This window comes from Euphorbia lathyris, chromosome 5 (genome assembly GCF_963576675.1).
Source record: "Euphorbia lathyris chromosome 5, ddEupLath1.1, whole genome shotgun sequence".
NCBI lineage: Eukaryota > Viridiplantae > Streptophyta > Magnoliopsida > Malpighiales > Euphorbiaceae > Euphorbia > Euphorbia lathyris.
In genome coordinates, this window is record NC_088914.1 from 29390411 (window position 1) to 29409372 (window position 18962).

General features: G+C 36.1%; 1 non-coding gene across 1 annotated transcript; it reads left to right on the plus strand.

Moving 5' to 3' along the window:
- Positions 1-14774: 14774 nt before the first annotated feature.
- LOC136231455 (small nucleolar RNA R71) lies at positions 14775-14881 on the plus strand. The gene has a single exon (XR_010689838.1). It is a non-coding gene; the product is annotated as a small nucleolar RNA R71 (small nucleolar RNA).
- Positions 14882-18962: the final 4081 nt, after the last annotated feature.

The following is an 18962-nucleotide window of genomic DNA, read 5'->3' on the forward strand; positions in this document are numbered from 1 at the left end:
TTTCTCTTCATGTTTGAACTTTTTATTTTCATAATTTAGGCTGCTTTTTTAGATGCTGGTCATCTCGATTTTGGTGTATTGAGCTGCTAGTCTTTGATTTCATTGTCAGGATTAGCATTTCTGACAGTAGGAATTAAGGCAGAAATAGGATTTAGGGGAAGAGAAGAACGAACATTGGAGAAAGGTTATAGAGAAATAGGAAGAAGAGAGTAGGAGGAAAGGGAGTAAGGAAGAGAGAAATAAGTTTGCATTCAATATCATTCTGATATCTTTTCCATATAAAAGAGGACTTTAAATAGGAATAGTTATTGTTGACCTCGTTGCAGTTACAAATGCCTATAGTTGTAAATATCACAGTTGTAAAAACATTCCTAAATAACAATTATTTAAAGCAATTAAACAACTAATTAACAATTTAATATGTAAGATAATTAACTACTTGATACCGTAGAAAATAAACATTGACACGTGGAGCAATGAGAGCTTTCGGATCTAGCAGCCACACCATGAGCTTTCGGATTGAGTGGACTTTCAGGAATCGTTTTTCCATCAAGAAAACCCTCATGCGAGCTAGTTGAGGCCGTCCAAAAGACATCTCTTAGTAGAAGACTCTTTCTAAAGGAAGACTTCTCCTAATAAAAGAAGGATTCCTAATAAAGGAAGAATTCCTAGAAGGAGAGGGATCGGTCGGAACATTATAAATAGACAGATATGGAAAACCCTAAAGGGGCGTTAACATCATTACTCCGCAGTTGTAGACACCGAGTCGGAGGACCTGTGACGAAAACCTGTAACAAAGCGGTCGAAGCGGTTGGTTCCGGAAAAATTTAAAAAAAAAAAAAAAGAGAGAAGAAAAATATATAATAAGAAAAAGAAAGAAAGGAAGAGTCAACGGAAATCGCGGTCGTCAAGTGGACGGCTCGCGAGCGCTCAGCGACGTGGTGCGAGCGTCTAGCGGCAGCCGACGTGTGTCCGACGACGGTTGGACGCACGCCCGGCAGCGCGGGGCGTGCGCTCGACGTCCACGGGGCGCGCACGTCCGGCGGCGCACGTTGGGCGCGCACGCCCGATAGCGCGGGCGCACGCCCGACGGCCGCTGGGCGCGCTCGCCCGGCAGCCGTCGGGCGAACGCCCAACATCAGTTGGGCGCGCGCGCCCGATAGCGCGGGCGCACGCCCGACAGCCGTTGGGCGTACGCCCAATTGGGCGTTCGCCCAACCATGTTGGGCGTCCGCCCAACCTGTTTTGGGCGACGCCCAATCTTAGTTGGGCGTCGCCCAAAATTTTCCGGGACCCGTTGCCTATTTAAGGCACGGATCCCCATGCAAGAAAATGAGGAGTAATTTTGGAGAGCTTTCTCACTCTAGACATTTTTAGAGAGAGAAAGTGAATTTTTTTGAGAAAAATATTTTTTTTCTCAAAAAGTCTGAATTTCCCAAAAGTTAAAATTTTTACTAAAAAGACGAAAAACACAAAAAACCGGAAAACCACAACTCGTGGAATCGACCGACTTCGACTGTCAGATACCGATCTTGAGGTATTATCCGAGGACTAGACTCGTTTTATTTTATTTCCTTTATTTATGTATTTTTATGTTATAATTTTATTTATTTAGTTATTTATTTATTTATCACGTTTTACTTAATTTTTCGTATTTATTTAATTTTCGTCTCGTATTAGATAAACGTTCGGTTTTGTTTTAAAATAAAAACCTCATTTTAATATCCCAATACGAACCGTGATCCGATTCAAATGTAGTTCGGGTATTAAAAACGTTGTAATTATAAGTTTTAAAAATATTTCAAAATAACGTTTTAAAATAAAAACGTCGTTTTAGGAACCTCCGTTATAGACTATGATCCATTTTTGGTAGTTCGGAAGTCCAAAACGATAGAATAGATCTAATCTAAAGCTTTTGAATAAATCTGGAAAGTTGTGGACTGTTTCTGTAATTCTTCCTTTTCTGTCACTAACAGCAGATTGGCGACGGATGTTCCGTCGGTAATCTGCTGGAAACCGAAAATCACCCTTTTAAACCATTTTCTCAACTTTTTGGTATTTTAATCCTTTATATATGTATGTATAATTATGTAACATGTTGGTAGAAATTATTTTTGAGGTATTTATTTAATAACTACCTCTATATTTAGCTATTTATTTCATATTTGGGATTTAATTCGTTTTGACTTAGTTTTGTAAAGTATTATATATATAGTTTTGGTATATTTAAGTTTTATTAGCTCTTATTTAGGGTGAAAGTTATATTCTATATATTTAATACTTAAAACTATTTAGAACTAAATGTTATTCTTTACATTTATGAATTTTCTTCATTGTTTTTACATAGTTATAATTAGGGTAAAAATGTATTTTGTTTAGTACTTTTTTCTTACTCATTTTTTATCTATAGATATATCCTTATTTTTAGTTAAAACTATGTATATATATATTTCTATCTTATTTTTGTATATATGTATATATTTTAAACACATTTGATTGGGTAAATTTGGCCTTGATTTGTTAATTATTGTAATGATGTTCAAGTAAGGGCTAATTGAGTGAAAAAGGGAAAAATAAAAGACAAAAAGAGATTTCAAGTTGTTTGTTTAAATTAAAGTTTTTCTAGATACTCTTCAAGTGTAAATAAAAGATTTTTTTTTGTCATTTTAAACTATTTCCAAAATATCATGTGTTGAAACCTTAATTCGTTCCAACGGCGGATTAAGTGAATCTTGTAATTAAAGTCGTTTTCTATTTGTAAATAATAGAGTTTTGAATTGTTTTCTTGTTCAAATGATTTTGTACAAAAATAAATGAACTTGTATGCTTAATCACGTTTTTGTTAAAACTTCTTATCTCACGTTTTCAAACACTCGGCGATTCAAGTCGACATCATGTTAATCAACGGGGTTTTAAAACGTACCTAAATCGTTCCAACGGCGATTAAGGTACGAACCATGTAAATGAGCTCGTTTTTGGGAAGTGAGTTTAGTTTAGAGTTAGTGTGTAATACGAAGCATAAATCACATTGTAAACAAATCAATTCTTTCTTCTCCCCCCTCTCTCTCTGTTGAGCGATTTCCGCAAGTGCACGGTTTCGCTTGTAGTAATAAAAATATCGATCCCACAGGGATACGTTTTTTTAACGAAAAAACTTATTTTTGAATTATTAATTTCGAACTTGTTGGATTTATTATTAAATGTAAATGAAAAGTGAAAATTGGATTAATTGAATTTAGGAAATTTATTTGATTGAATTTGTGAACTTTGAGTATTTGAAAATGCTGGAATAAGATTATGTATTTAGAATAAATCGATTGTTAGAAAGATCTTCTGATTTTAAGGATGAATTTTACAAAACAGAAACATTTAGAACTTATTAGAAAAAGGAATGAATTTGTTCATTTGCATTAAGCAAAGAAAACAACTTAAACTTTGTATTATTATGATGATGAAATAAATGACGGAACCTCTAATTAATTGGCTTTGAACGCGACAAAACCCTTTCGGGATAGTTGCCCTTACTCAAATTAACACTCTTTCGAGATGATAATTTGCCTAAGTGTTCAACAAAGTTTCCTTGTAATGATTTTGAATTCAAGTGCATATTAATGAAAACACCAGCCTCACTTATATTGGATTGGTTACCATAAGTGCTGCATAATGATTTGTCGAATAGAACGGACTTTATTAGATGAAATGTAAATTGATACAAGTTTACAGAGACTAAGGAGCATCGAGTTCTTCGAGGGCGTGCAAGTGAAGGGCTTGATCGGTTCCGCTTCCTTGGGTTTCCTAGGAGGTTGTCAGGCTCGGGGGCGAACACTTTACTCAATCTTCTCGCTGTAACTTCGTAATAGGGATTCGGTCGGCCACTACCATGATGCAAACTAAAACTGGAACAATGTCTAAACGCTACTGAGTTGTAATTAAACTATAAACAATATGTGTACCTCATCTTGTTTTGTACAGAATCTAATTTCTAACTCTCGAAATGTTTTTACTTAGAACTTCGACATAAGTTCTACGCTCTGATTTCTATATCTATATTATAGCATTTCATTACACTTTTTCTCAACATCAACTCTTTATTTATAGATGTTGAAGAGTTGTGTTTGAAGTGATGTATCCAGTGGTTAAGAGTCGTGTCCGTTGTGAAATGACGTCTTTATCCACTTGAACGAACGCGTTTCTTGGATTTTCAGCATGTGTTAAATGCTCTTGGTGAATTTCTGCACTTACCGAGGATAGTAATCCGCGGCCGTGAATGACGTAGCACTGAGCTGAGCGACGGACGAAGGGGAGAAAAGGTTATACCACGCGTGTCGCGGCCGCGGGTCTGGGATCCACTGTCGCGGCCCGGCAGGTTTTCTTACTTCTTGCTTTCGTTCGTGTCCTCGACTTGGCGCTTTCGATTTACGTCGTCTTTGACTCCTTTTGTAGGGCTTTTCTTCTGTTTTTGATCCTTTTTCGTTCCTATTTGGATTTTACCAAATATTCAAGTGCCTTGCAAGAAAGAAAGATATTCGAAAGTAAAAGTAATCTAAACAGATATAAATAACACAAATTCGTAATAAAAATGATGTAAATGTTAATGATATTTTAGGTATATTTTGGGCTTAACAAATCTCCACACTTAATCTTTTGCTAGTCCCGAGCAAAATTTCACTGAACTTATTCTTTAACTAATCTCTTTATGAAAATAAAACATATATCTTTGTGTTTACCTTTTAAATTAGTTAAACCGAAAAGACTAACTTCACATGGCAAATTTATACGCAAAATATCAAACTAACTTAGTATAAATACGATATATCATTCGTCTTGTATTTCAATTTTTAAATTGAAGTATTCGGGACGATGTAAGCACGCATGTTATTGAGTTTTCCATCTCAAGGCATTTCAAAGCACCAAACTTTCTTTCCCAAACTTGAATTATTATATATGAGTATTTAGTTTAATTTATTTGCTTAGTTACGCCCGTGATAAGGGTGGTCTCGATCGTAACTTTATATGTAATTGTTTTGTGTTCGCTTAAGAGGTACCGACCATGCCATGGGTGGACGCAATCGTTACTTTAAACTTTAAACACGCTTAATTTTTCTAATTTAAACGTTCCTTTCATACCTCGATTGTGATAAGGGTGGTCGCAACCGTGGCCAAAAGTACGCTTTACTTATTAATTTCTTCCCTTTCATACCTCGATTGTGATAAGGTTGGTCTCAATCGTGGCCAAAAGTTAAGAATACGATTTATTGATTATAACTTGGGAAAAAGAAAATTAGCACATTCATCCTATATTGACTTAAAATTCAACATGTATTATGGCTATAGTTTCCTTAAAAACTTCAATTGGTGTTAATGTAAGACAAAATCAAAACCGAGCTAAAAAATTGTTAGTTCAAATTTAATGCCTATAAACCTAATTGAAAATTTAAAATAAGATTTATTGTATCATGAATTTCATGATATGAAATAGAGATTAAAAATAAAGAATTTTTACTTAAATACATTCACTCGAGACAATTTTACTTAAAATCGTGTCGAAGATTTGTGAAAAATATATTTTGAAAAATATTACCCGTATAGAAATATTTATTTCTATCGATAATGATAACCTAAAAATAATCATAAAAATTTTAACTTATGATATTTATAAATGTAAAAATGATATTTCAAAAAAAAAAATGTTAAGTTTTTTCATTTGTTGCAATATATTTAAAAGTGTTGCAATCTACGTTGCATTTGTATTTTGAAAAACAATTGCATTTGTATTTTGAAAAACAAGTGATGCATACATTCATTCATTCATTTGCATACATTCATTCATTCGTTTGCATAAAATGATATATGTATATATCTCCTCCCATACTTAAATTGGACCATGTCCTCATGGGGGCAAAAATGGAGATAAAACACTAAAGATAAAACAAACGGAAATAAACGAAAGATATAGCAAAAACATTCATCATAAAATTAAAGTGAAATTAGAAATTGTACGAAACATAATAAATATAAAAATGTACGAAACTGAAATTTGAAATAAGATAAGATAAAAATAAAAGATAAAACCTAAGCATGTGGCGGGGAATCCGGAGGTGTTGGTGAAGTTTCCACATTTCGGCGTCGGAAAAATGAAAGCATCCGATGCCGAGTTGAACGATGCGCACGCCTCAAAGTATTGAGGTTGTCATTCATCACCATATTGTTCTCCACCAAATCATCAATTCGCAAATTCATTTGTCGATTATTTGCATTGATTTGGTTCAAAATCCGCCTTAAATCGACCGGATCATTATCTTGTGTTGCTTGGGCTTGTGGTGCAGCGTCTCCACCGTCCTCCGCTCCTTCTTCGTCGGTACCTACATTATGAGAACTAGAAGCACCTCCACCCATAGTGCCACGAAGATGTGCAATACGGGTAGCATACGAAATAAAAACAGGAGGAGCCGCAGAAACCAATAAATGAGCCCGCTCAAGTGCCGCAATGTCCAAAACCGGAACATATCCATGGTAGGTGGACATATCAAAAGTAGCCAATTCATCCCGTGCCCCCAAAACAATAGCGGTGATTAAATTACCGAGAGGGACTTGAGTGGTGTGAGCCCTCGAAGCACGATACAAATTGTCAAAAATCATTCCAATGCTATCAACCCGTAAACCCTTGAACAAACAATCCCAAACAAACAAATCCCGGACTTGAATCTTCGAACTCTCAACACGACCAAAAAGTGAAAAACTCAAATACTTGTGAAAGAAGAACACACAATTGTCCTTAATCAACTTGCTTGAAGTGTTTTTAGAAGCAAAAGAAGTTTGGTCAGACAGAGTTTGCCAAAAAGAGTTATTATCAAAATCCCGAGGCTTATCATAAAAGTCACTAGTAGGGAAACCAAACATATTACCCATAGCCTCATAATCAACTGTATAGGTAATACCCTTATTCCAAAAAGAAATTTCTGTCCTCTTTTTGTTCATCGTCAAAGTAACCAAAAATTCAACCACATACTCTTGAATTTGTGGAAAACGCATAGAAGCAAAAGTTTCCCATCCCAAAGTTTTAATAAAAGCAGTAATTTGTGTAGTGAAGTTCAACTTCCTTACCGAATCAAAGTCAAGAAACTGCATATCCACGAACTTACGATTGGCGTTTGAAAAGTGCTTGAAACGTCCAACTTCTTCTTCAGAATGAATGTCGAAATAAGCCCCACAACTAACCCTAAGGCGATTAGCCTCAGTGACAGCCGGCTTGTGTCCAACACGCTTTGCTCTAGGCATGGTTATGGTGTTTATGTGTTATGAATGTTAGGGTTTTAGAGATAAAGAAAAAAAAAAGAGAAAAGCTTAAGGTTGAAGATGAAGTAGAATGGTTGTGAATTCTTGGAATTGAAAGGTGTAGGTGATTGAAAAGGGTAATGATGAAATTGGGAAAAGGAAAAGTAAGGTATTGGAAGAGGTAAGAGTAGGGGATTGGTTAAATTTGGAGGTGATGTAAGGGTTGTGTAAGTAATAGGTATATATAGGGTTTGAGTAGGAAGTTAAATAGTTAGAGTAGAAATAGGAATTGGAATAGGTAGAGTTGAAATAGGAAAAGTAATTAGGTAGAGGATGAATAGGAAGAAGAATATGTATAGGTTAAATGGGAAGAGTTGGAAAAATAGGTCAAAAATCGGACCTGGAGTGTCTTAAATACGCGTGTCGCGGTCGAGGATATGTATCCGCGGTCGCGGATCGCGTGTTTCACCGAATTTCCACTGAAATTTGTCGAAGAAATGTCTGAAGTTACCGAGAATCCAACATTCGCGGCCGCGAATCGCGGTGCGTAGTGAATTTTGTGCCTGAAATTTTTGAAGAATTTTGCTGAAGTTATCGAGGAAACGCCGCCGCGGTCGCGGATCGCGTGTTTCACCGAATTTGTCTTCGAATTGTGGAGGAATTTTGCTGATGTTACCGAGAATCAATAATTCTCGGCCGCGGATCACGTCGTGGCTACCCAAATTCAGCTTTTGAACTCCATTTTGTGTAATTTCTTGATAAATTATATCCTGAACTTCTTGAAAAATGAAATCTGTACTTAAAACATAAATGAAAATCATTAAATGATAAGGAAAACCAAAGGTTTATCCTTATTAATGAAAAAAATAAATGAAAATGCTTTAATTAATGAATGTGCAAATTAGACATATGAAAGGGTTGGAACTAAAATTAATTGAAACATTTATGTGCATTCATTAAGTTAAGTTAAATGAATCTTATGTTAGGAACTTGAAATTTAATTATTAATCAATTAATTAGTTAATGAAATGATTAAGTTTGCATTTAATTGATTCATTGGTCTAAATTTATGAAATTAAAATGTAACCATATAATCAAAAACAAAGTATAATGCAAAAGAGAAATTTTTATTTATTAACATATATTTACAAACAAACAAAACACAAGCTATGCTAAAAATTCGTCCCCTTCAATCGGGATTTTCTTAGCCCTATATCGTTCTATTTTCAACTACACGAAGGCTTGACGTTCTTGTGCAGAAAGAAAATTTGGTCCTGATCGAAAAACTCGCTTCACTAGACCTTCAAATTCTAAAAATTCATAGTCTAGCATCGGGAAAGATTCAGCATCACTCCAAGGAACAGAAATACTTCCCTTGGTCCCTAGAATTATTCCACATATAATATTCCCGAACCCAACCTTCTTAGCCTTAGATCTAGATGCTGCAACAAGACCCTCCATCAGAATTTTTGAAGAATCAACCACGTTGCCTTGAAATATATCGCCAAGGACATAAAGATCAGATTCTTGGACGACACTACTGAATGTGCGACCGAACAGGCTGTGACTCAGAAACTTATGCAAATATAGTATAGAGTTGGAATAGAAAGACTTATTATAGGCAAATTTTGGGTGGAAAGGCCAGATACCGGTGAGCATTCGCCAAATATCAGTAGACGTCATATCTCTTCCATGATGACGTTTGGTAGTATCCTTCAAGGGAAAACCAAACCAAGCATGCAATTCAAGATATCCAAAAGTGAAAGTTTTGCCATCCCGACGAAAACTGAGACGCACCCGATGTTTGTTAACAAAACGCACTGTACAGAAGAACTCTAATATCCAGTCTCCAATTATAGAAAACTTCATATCAACAAATCTGGTCCATCCTAATCGCTCCATGTGGCGACTCATATCATCTTTAATTCCCAACTGATCGTTAAGAAAGTCATCCATGTATAGCATTCCGACAAAGAATGTGTATCTGAGCCTCAAGAAGCGCCTTCCCTCTTCATGATTGAAGATAGGAAAGTTACATCCATAACACTCTGATATATCAACATGTTTATTGCGTGAAGCAATAACTTTCTTAGATGAAGTGCTTGAGGAAGCCATGATGTTTGGAAAGAAAAAGTTCTGAACTTAGTGTCTGGATTTGTGAATGGTAAGAAAAATCAGAGAATTGTTCTGATAGAGATGAAAAGAAAGTGACAGAAAACTGAACTTCTAGAACCTATTTATAAAATCCTAGGATAAAAAGAGTTGTTGTTTTTGAAATGAAAAGGCATGAAACAAACCTCTTAAAAATGAAAAAACTCAATTTTTCGTTTCCGAAGAGTTGCATCTGCTGGAAAAAAGGGTTAATTTGGGCATAATTTTCCCATGTCGCGACCGAGGATTCTGACCCGCGGTCGCGGCACGCTGATTTCCCTGCGGAAATCAGTTGTCAAAACTCCAAATTTCTGATCCTCTACCGAGAATCCTCATCCTCGGTAACTTCAGAAATTATCCTTTCAATTTTTAATCAGAATTCTCAACTGAGAATCTGAAATCCTCTACAAGTCCAGAAATTTTCCTGGCTGCTAGTTATACCCAAATTCTCAACTGAGAATTTTAAATTCTCTATAAGTTCAGAAATTTCTTACCTCCTTAAGAATTCTATATATGTGAATCCTCAACTGAGAATTTCAAATTCTCAACTGAGAATCACTGAATTTCTTCTAATTCTCATGAAATTCCTAAAAATTAATTAAAATCATGACTTGAATATATTTTTTATATATCTAAAATTCTAATAAAATGATATAATCTAAAACAAAACAAAATAAAAAATAAATAAAAATAAAAATAAAAATAAAAAACTAACTATTAGAAAAATAAAATGATTTATATGTCAGGAAATCTTGTTACGAAATTAGTTCCTATTTCGGAGATATTTTCGTAATAGATTTTACATCGATTACCGTTAACTTTAAAACGATTACCGTTGGTTTCCTCAAGTTCCAAAGAACCATAGTCGAATGTTTTGACGACTAAATACGGTCCGGCCCATCTGGACTTAAGTTTTCCTGGAAATATACGAAGCCGTGAATTAAATAACAGCACCTTATCTCCAACATTAAAGTGTTTGACTTTGATTTTGGCATCGTGCCATTTTTTCACTTTCTCTTTATAAATCCTTGCATTCTCATATGATAAATGACGTAACTCATCTAACTCATTCAAATTGAGCAAACGTTTCTTTCCTGCTTGTTGTAAATCAAAATTAAGTTTTCTAATAGCCCAATAGGCTTTATGTTCTAATTCAACTGGTAAATGACATGCTTTTCCATATACTAAACGATATGGAGTCATTCCTATTGGTGACTTAAATGCAGTACGGTATGCCCATAGCGCATTATTGAGTTTTTGTGACCAATCTTTTCTTGATGACGAAACAGTTTTCTCTAGAATCCATTTGAGTTCTCTATTTGAGATCTCCGCCTGACCATTTGACTGAGGATGGTATGGCGTTGATACGCGGTGGCGTACTCCATATTTTTTCATAAGCATATCAAAATTTCGATTTATGAAATGGGTACCGCCATCACTAACAACGTATCTAGGACAACCGAATCTACAAAATATATCGTCAAGAAAAGTAATAACTACTTTAGAATCATTCGTAGGGGTTGCAATTGCTTCAACCCACTTTGAAACATAATCAACGGCTACTAATATGTAAGTTTTACCATTGGAAGGCGGAAAAGGTCCTATGAAATCAATTCCCCACATGTCGAAGATTTCAACTTCCAACACGTTTGTGAGGGGCATCTCATCTTTCCTTCCTAAATTTCCCGTTCTTTGGCATTTATCACAACGAGTAATAAATGAACCAACGTCCTTAAACATTGTAGGCCAAAAGAAACCACATTCTAATATTTTAGCTACCGTTTTATTAACTCCATTATGTCCTCTATACGAGCTGGAATGACATTCTGTTATTATAGATTCATATTCATTTTCTCCAACACATCTCCTAATTATCCCGTCACCACATGATTTGAATAGAAAGGGATCTTCCCAAAAATATTGTTTAATATCGAAGAAAAATTTCTTCCTCTGTTGGGGAGATAATCCTTCCGGAACGATATCGGTTGCAAGATAATTAGCAAAATCTGCATACCATGGTGACATGATACTTTCTACATGATAGAGATGTTCATCGGGGAAATCATCTCGTATACCGACAGTTATACCTATAGGACCGTTTTCATCTTCTAGTCTCGATAGATGATCGGCGACAAGGTTTTCTACCCCCTTTTGTCTTTAATTTCTATATCAAATTCTTGTAACAACAAAACCCATCTAATCAGACGCGGTTTTGCATCTTTCTTAGCAAACAGATAACGTAAAGCTGCGTGATCTGTATAAATAATAACTTTAGATCCTAACAAGTATGACCTAAACTTATCACATGCAAATACTACGGCTAACATCTCTTTTTCTGTTGTTGTGTAATTTAACTGTGCACCGGACAATGTATGACTTGCATAATAAATAACATGTAATTTTTTATCCTTTCTTTGACCTGAAACACATCCTACTGCTAGGTCACTTGCATCACACATGATTTCAAAAGGCAAATCCCAATCGGGTTTAGCAATTATGGGTGCACTGACTAAGGCTGTTTTCAATGTTTCAAAAGCTTTAATACAATCTTCATTAAAGTCGAAGGTTGAATCATTCATAAGTAAATTAGTAAGTGGTTTGGAAATCACAGAAAAGTTTTTTATAAATCTTCTGTAAAAACCTGCATGTCCTAGAAAAGATCTTACTCCCTTGACAGTAGTTGGCGGGGGCAATTTTTCTATTACTGGAGTTTTTGCTCTATCCACTTCTAATCCCTTTTCAGATATTTTATGACCTAAAACAATTCCTTCGTCGACCATGAAATGAAATTTTTTCCCAATTTAATACCAAATTCGTTTCTTCGCATCTAGAAAGAACTCTATCTAAGTTTTTTAAACATGCATCAAAAGAATCTCCATAAACTGAAAAATCATCCATAAATACTTCCATGATATCTTCGATGAAATCATTAAAAATTGCAGTCATGCAACGTTGAAAAGTTGCTGGTGCATTACATAAACCAAAAGGACATGTGAAGGTTGTTTTATCTTGGTCATCCGGGTAAATATATATTTGAAAGAATCCGGAATAACCATCAAGAAAACAATAAAATGCATGACCGGCTATCCTTTCGATCATTTGATCGATGAAAGGTAAAGGAAAATGATCTTTTCTAGTTGCCTTATTTAGGTTCCTATAATCTATACAAACCCTCCAACCGGTGGTGGTTCGCGTAGGTATTAATTCACCTTCATCATTCCTTACTGCAGTTATACCTCCCTTTTTGGGTACACAATGGATTGGACTAACCCATTCACTATCCGAAATAGGATAAATGATTCCATTGTCTAAAAGTTTAGTAATCTCATTTTTGACTACTTCTTTCATGTTTGGATTTAAACGTCTTTGTCTATCCGCTTTAGGTGGCTTATCTTCTTCTAAGTGAATCCTATGCATTACAATACTAGGATTAATCCCTTTTAAATCTGAAATCTGCCATCCCATACTTCCTATTCTATTTCTAACAACTTCTTTCAATTTTTCTTCTTGATTTTCTGTTAATTTGTTAGAGATGATTATAGGTAGAGTGTCACTTCCGCCTAGGAAAGTGTATCTCAGATGGTTTGGTAGTTCTTTAAGTTCTAATTTAGGTGGAACTATTACTGAAGGCGGAACTGGTCCATCTTCTCGAATCAAAGGCTCTGGGTCCTTATCTTCTAATTCTTCGCCCATTACAGGTTCTATTATTTCTTCTCTTTGAACAATGTCATTAACACATTCTTCAATTAAATCAAGCTTCATACAAGCGAAATCCTCCATTGGATATTTCATCGCTTGATTCATATCGAACTCGATCTTATCGTCACCTATTCGTAAAACTACTTTTCCTTTCGACACATCAACTAGAGCACGTCCCGTGTTCATGAATGGTCTACCAAAGATTAGCGGACAATTAGCATCATAAGCAAAATCTAAGATAACAAAATCAGTAGGAAAAATAAATTTGTCAACTTTTACCAAAACGTCTTCAATTATACCATATGGTCTTTAGTGGATTGATCCGCTAATTGCAAAACCATATTGGTACGCTTGATGTCTTCTTCTAATCCTAATTTCTCAAAAATAGACAATGGCATCAAGTTTATACTAGCTCCTAAATCGCAAAGACAGCTTGGGAATTCCATATTTCCCAAAGTACACGGAATGGTAAAGCATCCGGGATCTTTGAGTTTAGTAGGTAATTTGCTTGATACTATCGAACTACATTCTTCAGAAAGTGAAATGGATGAAATTCCTTCCCAACTAATCTTTTTTGAAATTAAATCTTTCAAGAATTTTCCATAATTAGGAATTTGCGTAATTGCATCCATGAATGTTAAATTTATATGCAAATTTTTAAGTTTGTCTAAAAATGATAAAAGTTGTTTATCATGGTCCTTATTTCGGACCCTATGTGGAAAAGGTGGCTTTGGTACAAAAGGTTTTGGATTAGAGTCAATTGGCGTATCTTTTTGTTTTAATGTATCTTCTTTGGATTTTGGTGAATCATTTCCAGGTAAAGTTGAATTTTCGGGCATTTCCGGACCTAAGTAGTTTTTCCCCGAACGAAGAGTGATAGCCTTAACATGCTCTTTCAGATTTTCTTCCGTTTGGCTGGGAAGACTTCCCTCTTTGCGGGATGGAATTGATTTAGCAAGTTGTCCAATTTGAACCTCCAAATTATGGATGCTAGATGATTGGTTTTTGATAAGCTGATCGAATTTATTTTCGATCCGTTTAAAACCATCGTCTTGATTACTTACCTTTCCGTTCATAGCATCTATAAATTTGTCGATTTTTGAAGATAAAGTGCTAATTGTATCTCTTGTTTGATTTTGATAATTGTTTATACGATATTGATTAGCATTTGCATTATTATTATTATTACCATCTTTCCAGTTAAAGTTAGGATGATTTCTCCATCCAGGATTATAAGTATTAGAATAAGGATTAGTAGTTTGGTTTTGTCCTTGGACAAAATTTACCTGTTCTATCTCATTCATACCTTCGTAGTCAATGTCTCTCTGGATCGGATCATTAGGATCGCATGGTGCCATAATTTATCAATTTTGTGCGATAAGGCAGAAAATTGGGCTTGTAACATTGCTACAGGATCAAGATTCATTATACCTTTAATCGATGATGTACATGAGGATGATGGTTTCGCCGTTGGTATATGTCCACGCTCTGCGGGCCACATACTGCTGTTGATTGCCATTTCCTCCAAAAGTTCTCTTGCTTGGGCGGACGTCTTCTTCATAAATAACCCTCCAGACATAGCATCTAATGAACCTCTAGTCGTAGGATTTAATCCATTATAGAATGTCTGCATTAAAAGTGCATCTGGCAATTGGTGGTGTGGGCATAAACGTTGAAGTTCTTTAAAACGTTCCCAAGCTTCATAAAGAGTTTCATTATCATTTTGTGTAAAAGATGTCAACTCTTTGATGACTCTTGCGGTTTTTGCTAAGGGAAAATATTTTTGTAAAAATGCTTGGGCTAATTGGTCCCAAGTTTCAAATGTTGCAGCAGGCATAGAAGTTAACCAAATTTTTGCCTTATCCTTCAAAGTGAAAGGAAAGAGGCGAAGTTTGATTGCTTCGGCTGTTACATCAGTAATTTTAAAAGTGTCACAAATTTCTAAGAAATTTGTCAAATGTGCATTAGGGTTTTCGATAGGCAATCCGTAAAACGTTACGTTGTTTTGCAACATATTAAGCAAAGTAGGCTTAATTTCAAATTGATTTGCGTTTATACGGGGTCTAACTACACTATTAGTTACACCGGCCATTCCTGGCCTAGCATAATCCATAAGTGTCGGTGGATCGGCCATGATTTCTGGCTGGACTACTTTGATTTTTAAGGGTGTTTTGTCTTTGTTTTTGTTGTTTTTGTTGTTTTTCTTAAGTGTTCTTTCAATTTCTGGATCAAAAGGATCTGGTGGCGTACCCGAATTTCGCGAACTGCGCATGAACTTGAAATTGTTACACGAGCCAAACTACCTTCAAAACAAAATTGAAAACAAAATGTGTTATATAAACTGAAAAATAAATAAAATATAAAAATTGTATAAAAATAATGTATAAACCTATATTCGAAAATAAAATACAAAAAAAAAAAAAGAAAAATTTGTCAAAAATTTTGGCGTATCCCCGGCAACGGCGCCAAAAACTTGTTGAGCGATTTCCGCAAGTGCACGGTTTCGCTTGTAGTAATAAAAATATCGATCCCACAGGGATACGTTTTTTTAACGAAAAAACTTATTTTTGAATTATTAATTTCGAACTTGTTGGATTTATTATTAAATGTAAATGAAAAGTGAAAATTGGATTAATTGAATTTAGGAAATTTATTTGATTGAATTTGTGAACTTTGAGTATTTGAAAATGCTGGAATAAGATTATGTATTTAGAATAAATCGATTGTTAGAAAGATCTTCTGATTTTAAGGATGAATTTTACAAAACAGGAACATTTAGAACTTATTAGAAAAAGGAATGAATTTGTTCATTTGCATTAAGCAAAGAAAACAACTTAAACTTTGTATTATTATGATGATGAAATAAATGACGGAACCTCTAATTAATTGGCTTTGAACGCGACAAAACCCTTTCGGGATAGTTGCCCTTACTCAAATTAACACTCTTTCGAGATGATAATTTGCCTAAGTGTTCAACAAAGTTTCCTTGTAATGATTTTGAATTCAAGTGCATATTAATGAAAACACCAGCCTCACTTATATTGGATTGGTTACCATAAGTGCTGCATAACGATTTGTCGAATAGAACGGACTTTATTAGATGAAATATAAATTGATACAAGTTTACAGAGAATAAGGAGCATCGAGTTCTTCGAGGGCGTGCAAGTGAAGGGCTTGATCGGTTCCGCTTCCTTGGGTTTCCTAGGAGGTTGTCAGGCTCGGGGGCGAACACTTTACTCAATCTTCTCGCTGTAACTTCGTAATAGGGATTCGGTCGGCCACTACCATGATGCAAACTAAAACTGGAACAATGTCTAAACGCTACTGAGTTGTAATTAAACTATAAACAATATGTGTACCTCATCTTGTTTTGTACAGAATCTAATTTCTAACTCTCGAAATGTTTTTACTTAGAACTTCGACATAAGTTCTACGCTCTGATTTCTATATCTATATTATAGCATTTCATTACACTTTTTCTCAACATCAACTCTTTATTTATAGATGTTGAAGGGTTGTGTTTGAAGTGATGTATCCGTTGGTTAAGAGTCGTGTCCGTTGTGAAAGGACGTCTTTATCCACTTGAACGAACGCGTTTCTTGGATTTTCAGCATGTGTTAAATGCTCTTGGTGAATTTCTGCACTTACCGAGGATAGTAATCCGCGGCCGTGAATGACGTAGCACTGAGCTGAGCGACGGACGAAGGGGAGAAAAGGTTATACCACGCGTGTCGCGGCCGCGGGTCTGGGATCCACTGTCGCGGCCCGGCAGGTTTTCTTACTTCTTGCTTTCGTTCGTGTCCTCGACTTGGCGCTTTCGATTTACGTCGTCTTTGACTCCTTTTGTAGGGCTTTTCTTCTGTTTTTGATCCTTTTTCGTTCCTATTTGGATTTTACCAAATATTCAAGTACCTTGCAAGAAAGAAAGATATTCGAAAGTAAAAGTAATCTAAACAGATATAAATAACACAAATTCGTAATAAAAATGATGTAAATGTTAATGATATTTTAGGTATATTTTGGGCTTAACACTCTCCTATGTATTTTGAACTGATGTAAATGGGTGATTCTTTACCAAAATGGCTTTCAATAATATATGCTCAAAACGGTTTTCAAAACGAGAAAGAAAAGGTTTCAAATGAATTTTAAACTTAAAGAAATATGCGATTAGTCCGTTATCGCCTAACACGCTGAGTAGGAGGCCGGTGGTTCATAACCGGGCGATGTCGGGGTACCTAGTAGCCTTTCTCCGGAAAGGAGCTAGCCTTCTCGGCTCGTACCTAAGTTTCCCGAACCCTCACCGGTCTCCCGCAAGGGATCGGTGTTCATTTTCCCATTCGTGGGTGGCGACTCTTCCATACTCTGAGCTCCGGTCCTGCCGAGCAGCTTGATTCCACGATTGGTTGCTTTCGGCGCCAATCACCGCTTACGTCGCCATGAGGTGTCCACCCCCCGGTCCGCCCGGGAGATTAGGCCGCGGCACCTTGTCTAACAGCAGTATTCTATCACCTTCAAACCTTTTTTTACTTAGGCATCAGAGTGAGTTCGCTTGGTGACCAGCGGACATAACGGGCATATCACCAAATGTCATGATGCATTCACTAAACATTGATGGAGCGGTAGAAGGTGTCTGCCAAAAGAAAAGACCACACTCCGGAGAGGCAGAAGATAATCAACATAGAGATCAAGAAACTAATCGACTGCGGACACATTGAACCAGTTCAATGCCCCAAGTGGCGAGCTAACATGGTGCTAGTAAAAAATTATGGCAAATGGCGACTCTATGTGGACTTCACCAAACTTAACAAAGCATGCCCGAAGGACTCTCAACCCTTACCATGTATCGACATGCTTATTGATTCCATAGCAGGATGCGTCGTTTATTCCATGTGTGACGCAGCTTAAGGGCATCACCAAATACCTATGGAATTTTTCCGCGGTGGCCAAAGGAGTTGGAACCTGAGGGGCCTCTTGGGTGAAAAAAGGGGCGACATCATTCGTCCGAGTCTACTGAAGTATCAAAGTGAGGTTGGATATCGGAAGAGATAGAAGACGAAAGGGAGGAGGAAAGTTCAATTGAGCAAAAAGGATTACCGGCAACAAAATCCTAAACTCCTTAAGAAAAAACTCCCAAAGAGCTTGAAATCGGAGTGGTAGAGCACGCATCTGGTGAAGAATAGGAGGTTAACCATTCAGGAAGGGAGGATGAGGTAGATATGTTCCTCTCACTCACAAGGGTCGAACTTGCCTACTTCTCTTTGGTAGCAATCCTTTCGGTAGCTTGACGAGCTAGCATTTTTTGGTGAACAACAAGCATGTTAGAGCTTGCAAACACATGAAGGAACAAATCAAAAATAAGGTAAAAACATAAGAAATTACTTGCAAACAAAACTTCATATCTAGATGATCCTTTGAAATGCACCCTTCGGGGGTTCGGAGGAGAAAGGGGATATCACGGTTGATATGATCCAGTAAGGCCTCTTTGGTGAAGAAAAAATCTAGACGCACTAGAAAATCACGTGTGACCTCCTCATCCCTCGTCAAAGGTTCTAGAAGAGGCCACTTCGCCTTATTCACATAGTTGTTGTTCCACAACGTCCGAAATGAAAACCCATTGGGATATAAAGCCTCATTCACAGACTTTCCATCTTCGTCTTTAAGGGTCAAAATCCAAAACCATTGGAATTTGAAATCCTTGTTGCTAGAAGTTTTTTTAACGAAGGATTTCCGGTTAAAAGGAAGTTTCTAAATCCAAAGAGACTCATGAGTCCCCACTTTCATTAAAAGGAGTCCATATGCAATGAAAGAGAGGTCAAGGCATCTCTATGTCCAGATCA